The sequence below is a fragment of the Homalodisca vitripennis genome, chromosome 4 (assembly GCF_021130785.1).
Source record: "Homalodisca vitripennis isolate AUS2020 chromosome 4, UT_GWSS_2.1, whole genome shotgun sequence".
Classification (NCBI taxonomy): domain Eukaryota; kingdom Metazoa; phylum Arthropoda; class Insecta; order Hemiptera; family Cicadellidae; genus Homalodisca; species Homalodisca vitripennis.
In genome coordinates, this window is record NC_060210.1 from 164,510,337 (window position 1) to 164,519,823 (window position 9,487).

A 9,487-nucleotide genomic window follows, 5' to 3' on the forward strand; every position below is an offset into this window, starting at 1 on the left:
TAATGTATTCATTAATGAATACATTATTAAATTTATACAATATTTTTGAAGATTGCTGGAAAATAGTCATCACAATGTAATTACTTTGTACATATTATAATCTTGCGATTTTGTTGTCGAATTAATGACTTTTAAAAAAGTGCTCTTTGTATAGTACGCTGAAATCCACTATGTAAAGTATGTATTAATACGCTTTTAGGTTCGTCTTTATATTATAATAAGACGCCACAGCACATTATGTTAATCACGATCCTACTGATTGCTATTAACGTAACTTCTCCAGGAGGCCGTTTCATAAGAGACCTGATGAGTATCATTGAAAGAGACAATCAAGTCAACTAGTTTGGGTCAACTGTCCTGTGCTGTAATAGTAAGATAGCCGGAGAAGCCAAATGTGGCCATTGTACAACGACAGGACCCCAGTAACAGTCAGATATGCGGAGACAAGCCCATGTCGTGGGCCGGGCACGTGGCGGGGTCCTGGGCGCTCAGCGGAGCAGTAAGCATAACCGACCGTCATGTCGTCATCATGAGCCTGGCCATTTGGCAATTAATAATTTATATCAGTTAAAACTGTAATACCAGTGTTATCTTAGGAAACTGTCTAACCACAAGGCGCGTTATATACATAGATAGATACAAAATACTGGAAAATGGAGGTAGTTTAGATAGTTTTGACCTTTGAGAATCATGTTCGGTGAAGATAATATTGTATTAGATATAAGTATTGAGAAGGTATAAGAATTGAACAAATAATATTATATATTTTGCAGTGATAGAATATTTTTTACTAAGACTAACCATCATGTAAACAAAATATAAAACAGCTGAAATTAGTACAATGTTACATACTTAGAGATGTAACACTCCCCCCCCCCCCCGTTTATTTTAGACATAGTCTTGTAACTAAAAACGTCCTGCAGCCATCTCTGGCGTTGTAGATTGAAGTGACTGAAAAGTCTGGAATAAATTTACAATAATATATTGGAAGACCTAGATACAATTGATGGGATGTTGTCATATTCTACACGCTCTACTCGGCCTTTTAAAAATTAATACTGACCTTTTCTGTTGTTGGTCGAAATCAATAAGCTTTTGAAGGCAAAGTCTTTGGAGCTTTTCTTTTCATTCTTCAAGAGTAGTTCCGTACACAATTTTCATAAAAATAGGCTCCGATTTGGGAAGTCCTTTGAAAAATCGTGAAAGAATTCGATGAAATTCAGCAGGCGCTGTTTCGATTCAAAAACTAAATTTGTTTATGTCCTCTGTAGATTAAAATAGTTTTGATTTGAACTACTACTATCCTAGACGACTCTAAAATGAAGTAGGCCTCGTATAAATCAAGTTTACAAAAGAATTTGGAATTACAGACACTGTTAAATATGTCATCTATACATCTGATAGGACAGTTCTCTTGTAGTAACCTTTCGTTGCTTTCGTTCCTCACTTGTTATCAACACATAATTCCTTCATCTGGTTTTGGAAATACAACTAAAGGAGATCTCCAATCACGTACTTCCACCGGTAAAATGATTCCATCAGCTTCGAGAGCATCTAGTTCTTTGTCAAACCGATCTCTGAGGGCATAAAGAAGATTTCCTTGTGAAGACAGGTTTGGCATATTTACGGAGTTGAAGAGATACATAGTGGGGATACAACCAATGTATGCTGAAAGATAGAATCAAACTTTGAAAATCATTATTATTACTAATGTGGTTAATCTTATGGTATGGTGTGATCAATTCGTCTGATCCGTCATGAGCCAAGAGATTCGTGACCTTTAGATACGATTTACAATTCAACAATTATTATCTTACCATTATACTCCCGTAATGTTAATAACTCTCGAAGTCTGAATTGGCACATCGAAATTCAGGAGATTAAAATCACTTTTAGATATCATAGAAAATTGTACCCCAGAACAAACCTTAAAACGCTGAGGTTGTCTGTTAGTTACTTAAATGAGATAGTTACCTGGGTAAAGATTCATTTTAAAAAGATCCAAAAATTAAAAACATCATGAACAAGATTTAGTTTTGCATATTTGATACGCATCACCCTGGAAATTTTGATTTCAGAGACTAGAGTATAAATTCTCCAATTGCGAAACTTAGACTGAGAACTTTTACTGTTTTCCATTGAAATTTCAAAATTATATGTACAAAATTTGTTCATTTATACATCATGTGCAATGGTTCTTAATCCATATACTACAATGAATAGCTACAATGATAAAAATAAAATATCAAAATTTCAAATGTTTATGTCAAATTTCTGTAAAACTATGTCCAAAAATAATATTAAAATAATAAAAATGCCTTTATCTTTGTTATTTGTTTACATTAAATCTACTGAGTAAAATGACACAGAAAATATTTTGTATCACACAATCATTTGAACAACACTTTTCAGATAAACATATAGAACACAATTAAATAATTTACCTCATTGCCAAACCAACTGGTAATAATCATGCTAGTAATGAATTTATTAAATAAAATTATGTTTACAGTGATAGGACGTTTTAAGAACACAGTGACACCTTGCTGCTACTCCGGTAGTCCTAAGGTTGGTACACGACTCTTGTTGTATTCTGCAGTTATATCTCGTATCATCGTTTAATACAATAACAATGCAAACAAAATATGAAACAGCCGGTATCAGTACAATGGTCCATTATACCTTAGAGGTATAACAGGTATGTATAACTATTCCGTAAATGCCACCATGAACTCAATAGACCGATTTTGTATGCACAATACCACAGTGAAGTACAATGGAGAATGGAGGATTTGTCGAGAGTCTGTACAACCTTGCTAGGGCTCGAAGTGACCTCATATTGGGCGCATATAAACCACCAGAGTCTGTTGAGACAGCAATCATTTACTATTGTACAACGTTCACTGTGAATCGATCGTTACGAAAAACATAGGAACATCGAGACGACAGCACAATGTCAGCATTGCCGATTGTCAAGCGCGTTTGTTTGTGTTCGGGATGCGAACGCGTCCGTTTTCATGTATCCCGGCCGTAAATGTCCCATTCGCGGACGAAATGTAGAGTCGTCGAATTGTCCCCTAGTGAGGGACGACGCGTAGATGTCGCCGTAACCTTTACGGGCCGGTAGCGTCTACATCTCGGTCGCCGGTTTAGGCTCCTCGGATCCTTGGCATTTCCAGCGGGCGAGGATCGCGGATGGTCTCCTTCTCCGATAACCAGATCTCGCCCTCGTTTATGCTAATCTGCTAGCGGCGAAGCGGAGCAAGTAACAGTTGGCAGTGTTTATGGGAAGACATTTGCAAGAGTTGTGATTCAAATGTGATAGAGGCGCGACACCTTCATTACAGAGCCTAACGTCTCATCGACAGTGGTTAACATTGGTCTGACAACATTTACGTGTGGCCGTTACGTAACTGATGGCGTGGTGTGGGGCGAGGGGAGGGGGTGCTAAGATCGATAAGTAACTGAATGCCAGAGTGCTATATTATATGTTTAACGAGACGAATAAAAACACAAAGTAGAAGACATTCCGATCTTTACAGAACAGGATGTAAGAAGCCATACACATCTGTATCCTTAATCGATTTCAGAGGAAATGTTAAAGCAATTCTGGTCCAAATTAAAATTGCTAGAACTAGTTGGTTCAGATGAACAAAATCATATTAAATCATTCAAAAATTTAACAGCGCCGCGCTTAATGATCAACATACAAAAAAACTACCATCCTACTATGCCAATATATTTTAATTCTTAGACTTCTTCTATAACTTAAACTTACGTCTTATTTGGTAAATTTTATCTTAGTACTTAAAATTTGTAGATGAAACTGTGATGGTTAATTCAGACACGTGTTCTACGTGACAACTTAAATTAACATTACATATAACATTACTAACATTGTGCTTACAACTCCGGGTAGGCTACGTTTATCCCGAGTTCTCGTCTAGGATCTGATATGTTTGGTGTTAGTTAGCGAACCGCCAGATCATACCTCGCACTTCAAGTTGTGACTCTCAGGCCCTTAAAAGTCTATATTATATATATATATATATATATATATATATATATATATATATATATATATATATATATATATATATATATATATTATTCGTACAATTAAGCGTACCAAAAAGTGCACATAATATATTCATAAATGCATTCCGCCTTTATATATGTTTATATTGCCTGAAGGTATATTGCAGAGATAACTGTGATATATATTTTAGACTCATACAATGTTGATAGCAATTTTACGGTTTATGGTTCAATTAAACTTTTTGTACACAATCTTTTAAGTATATATTTAACCGCCAATGTCCGGCCAGATGATACTACTAAGGCAGATCGAACCGGTTAGCAATTAGGTTTATGTCATTCATTTCTTCCTTCAGCACATGGAACGTTCTTTTGATATGTGGTTTAAATAATGGCGAGTAACGAGAAGATTTAAACGAATCAAATTGTTTTCTTTCTTAATAACCACACATATTAACATTTAAATCATGCATTGGTATTTTAAGCACACGGTTGTTATTCAATAGGGTTGTTATTAAGTAAATACGTGACCTCTATAGCCGAGACCTACATACTCTCTAACTGGTAAATCACGGGGTCACACAATTTTAAATGTGTTCAACAAGTGCAGTGCGGTACAAAGAAAACACCTTAACTTATATTTCAGCTTTTAGCTTTGGAGAGTTTTTGAATTGTACATTTGTGTGTACTTTTCTGACGATCAAACCTTCTAGATGTCTTATAAGCAACACTCTCAATACTACGTGTGGATGGTTCAGTTTTTAAATATGATATAAATTAACGTTTATCAATATTTCTATCTGTTTCATAATCAGTTATTAGAGTGGACACGACTTAAGGTTGAGCAAAATAACATCATGTCAGTTCGAAATTCGAGTTCAGCTCCTTTATACTAACTCCCGCTTAGTACAGCGACTGAAAATTGACGCAGTCTCAGACTAGACTCTTAGAATCTGGAGTCCACGTCCGTCTCAAGAGTTTCACAAAAGTCAGCGGCGAAGAAATTCAAAACTAATTCTTTGCATTGTTTAGACATCAGAGACACCCAGCCTCAGATTGCCAGATTTCCCACGTTGCACTAAGTGGAAGGTGACATGAAGATGAACTCAACATTAAGAAATTGAGAGTTATAATTACTGTATTTATACAGTAAAATCCAACTGTTGGTAAAAATTAGTTTATTATAAATACAGGAACGATCTTTATAAATATTTCCGAAACATCCTGTATATTATATCCAGCGTTTATTATATATAAATTATACATAACTAGACATTTTGTCGAATGTAATTACTTTTTCAACCCATATCCAGACTTTTGACATTTTTATACATAGAACTGTTTGTTATAGAATTATCATATAAATAATCAACCTCATAATATTATGTAGTTATATAAAAATTAAGTCTTTTGTTACCTCAAACAATAAAAGGATAGTATAGGCAAAAGTCGAACAAAATAAAAGTATCATATTTTTTTTTTCTTTTAGGACAAGAAGCTTTTAAATTGCACTTAGTCCTATAAGAACCTTTGTGCTGCTTCCTGAGTGACAGGATATTCAGGATGGGTAAGGTTATCGAGATCCATGAGCAAGAATTAGGGCACTAATCTCAGTCATGTCTCTCCGGAAGAAGGGGAGGCCAGCTCTGAACCAGCCTCTTCAGTCAAAGTACGCAGGGGGAGGCACACCCTTGTTGAGGCTAGCAAGAACCTCTGAGGTTAAGGAACAAACAGTCGTCTCCCGCAATAGACTAGACCTACCAAACTGCCCTTGAACCCCAGAATCTCGACATTTGCTGTTAGTGATGTGCCGCTCCTGGACAGGTTGTACAGATTTAAGTGACACATCGGTTTTTGCTGTGCCCAGGGGTAGGTTCAACTGGAAGGTATAAACCAGCCAGAAGTGATATCTGCTAGGATATCATAATTCCATACTAAGAGTATTAAAAGAAATTCTTTAGAATGATTCAATTAAAACTTTCAGACGCTGCACTAAGCGTAAGATGGAATGGGGCTGAACTCCACATTCAAATTGAATATACCCTTCCCACCTACGTTATGTGTAGAAAATTTGGTTGCACCGCCGTGCTTTTGGATCCTAGTGCAAAACATCGCAGTGCACTTAATTGTACACCTGAGTAAATAAAAACACCTCTTTATCTAGAAAAAACTGGATTCTGTAGTCTAGTTGTCACTGATGTCGAAACGATGCAAAAAGTGTTGAGATTCTTTGTCGCTGACTTTTTTGGATCTCTTCAGACGGATGTAGACCCAGATTCCAGGAGTCAAGTCTGCTACTGCGTCAGATTTATACAGTACCTCACTGGGCACCGTAATACTTGAGATTCTTCTCAACCTCTACTGAGCTTATACAATAATTACGAATTATTAATTAAGCATGTTCGAAATTATGGTTATTAAGATTATTATGTAACTAACTTACTTTGACATGAGTCCTCAAGAGCAATTTGTAACTGGATCCGCTTTTAAAAAAGATACTGTAATGTATTTATTATTTACAAGTATTAATCTTCATTCTGTGTTGCTACTTAAAATAAAATGTAATAAGTTCACAATATCACTACAAATGTATATTTATTGTTAAGGTTCGGTCTCTCCTTATTATTTAGAGATTACTTTTAGAAGAATATGATTTTTATGATGATTTAATAGTGAACTGTCAACTAGAAAAGGCAACAGTAGTGAGGGGTTATAGGTATAGAGACCTGACAAATATAAACGCTATTTTTATTTCTATTGGTTCTTAAATGCAATGCAAACGTTTTAATCATATTAATAGAATACATTTTTTATGGCTATGTTCACACATCCATACAACGATAATTTATATACTCTTATCTTATGTATTTACTATTAAAGTTCTTTAGTCGAATTAAAACTTTGTATTACGATATATCCGGAGTATGAGTTTCTCAGGAGTGTTAAAGAATATAAATATTTTGTTCATAATACATAACATTAGTTCAAAATTGTTTTTTCTGTACTATACATGCATACAATCGTAAATTGACTCTTGACTAATGACAGGGATCAGTCCTTGGCTTAGTGTTGTTTCTTCTTTTAGTGAATGACAAATAAAGTGCGTATCAGACTACTAATACTGTAGCTACTGTAAACTAGAGTAGATGACAGCTGGAGAATCAGATCTTTATTCATGGGAACTCATTGCTCCAGTGGCTGGAGGAAAACACTTGCTTTAACAAACAAGCTTCAGAAACCAGCCGGATGGTATTTTGAAATATTTGTTGTAGTTGCAATATCTTCCTACTATTTCTACTAGGCTATTTAAAAAAATACTGACATTGTTTTACAAACTTACTATGGTTGTTTCAACCCTTATAATTATTATTTTCAGTCCAAACTTTAGGCCATGAAATGTACTCAGTAGATTTTAGACTACATAAAAGAACAATTCGAATAGTTTATCACTTGACAAAGAAGCGATCAACATCTTATTTCGAGTGAAGGGATGTTGATCCTACTCACCCATAATTATACACTTGAGAATATTGAACATTTCAAAAACCTCTGTCAAAGTGCAAGTTTTAATTAAATAATAGTTTAAATGCCAATTTAAACTATGATTATGATACTTTAACTTTGTTTCGACTTTTGCCAGTGCGATCCTTTTATGTTTTGAGGTAATAAAAGACTTCACTTTTAAATTAAAGTAACTCAAAGTAAAAGTATTTGAGAAATATTTACAAGGTATGAGCAGGCCACAACAATGTTACGTGACATAACAGACTTTGCTGAAACTGCACGCAAAATGTCCATAGTTTATTTCATTCTTGAGATGTCCTGCGGACAGATAGACAGACAATCAACCATGCAGAAAATAAATGTTACATCCCCTGTCAGCTTACTGAGCGATAGATAGGCTTCAATGGCGTTCAAGTAAATCCCATGGTTTTAACATTCACCATCATAGAACTAATTCTTGTCTATGTAGAAATGAAATTCCATGTAAAATGTATAGTCGTCAGTCAAGATTTTCTCGAAACATCTTTCCACGTGATACATTTCACATTTTTGTTCGTTGAGTTAGATTTCTAGCAGTGTTTTAATAATTAAAGTTTCGTTGATGTGGTAGGTACTACAACGCAATAATACTCTAAAAGCAAAACTTGTGACCGACTTTTAACATTGGATTTCCACTCTATTATATAAGTCGTAAACAGATAGTGTATGCATTTTGTACATAGTCTACATGTGTTAATCTTTCATATGTTAAAACTTGCATTATTTACTCAATTTGTTCATAGATTTATATATTATTATGTTTTCACGTTACTACAATGGTCACCTATAAGACCAATGTAAATATACGAGTATGTGCTAACGCTCAGCCGGATTCCACGGAGTGACGTGCACCACCATTGAACTCAATGTTGCCTATATAAATGAAGCTTCAAGTAAAATTGTAATTATGTATCAGTTCATTCTCGATATATTGTGCGGACGTGCACATGTACAGCGTTTTTCCTGCCCTTCGTGTAATAGGTTTCGCTAGCGCTCAGCCAACAAGTTTAACTTGTTTCAAAACATTTTATTTGAAATGCAATGAAATATAATTTTTTTGTAATCAACTGAAACATTATTTTAAGTTTTTATGATGATGTTTTTTTTAATATTTAAAGGTGTTATGAGTGTATTACCATGCCAGCCCTAGGAGTTATTCTACCATCTGTATTGTATACATTAATTATATAAACTAATAATGCATTACATTTCAGTGTTTAGTGTAACATTTTAAGATGACAGTCGCATGTGAAATCTACCTTTCTTCTGACTAATCTGGTAGGAATATTAAAAACCCGTTCTTTCAAAGACGTGGAACAATAAAATAATATGTTTGTTTAAGTTTGATATTTTTATAAATAATTATTGTTAATTATTTCAGACTATAATAATATATGATTAAGATTGCCAGCCCAAATCATTAGCACAATCTATTATTTTCAATGTATGTAAGAAAACCAGGAGGTGTTAGTATATCTAAAAGTATTGTTGCGAGCAAGTAGCAGAAAATCCGCAATAATCCAGATTTAATCACTCACAAGACTGAGCCGGAAAATCTAGGTCAATTATAGGTCTGATGTCCCATTGAGTCTTTGGCGGCCATGTCGATTTTAGTCCCATAACAGTAATGTTAATCCCCAAACACTTTTATCACTTATTTTTGGTCACATATCTATGGGGGATGTCTAATTTTAAAGGTATAATGTTTATTTTTTGTAGATTTTATCATTTAAGTATTAAAAAAGTATACACTTAAAAACCTCTAAAAGCTTTTGAAATCGTATTAATCGCAAATATTTAAAATAAGGTACCACCCTTAATTTCATAATATCAAACAATGTTCGAGGTATAAATAGTTAACATTATAACTATTGTGTAAATAGCAAAGATGCTCATTACAGCTGGC

General features: G+C 34.4%; 1 protein-coding gene across 3 annotated transcripts in view; it reads left to right on the forward strand.

Annotated features, from left to right (window-relative positions):
- The window catches only part of LOC124360510 (neurobeachin-like protein 1), a 545,778-nt gene that overhangs the window by 477,656 nt on the left and 58,635 nt on the right, over positions 1 to 9,487 (forward strand). The window lies entirely within an intron of this gene.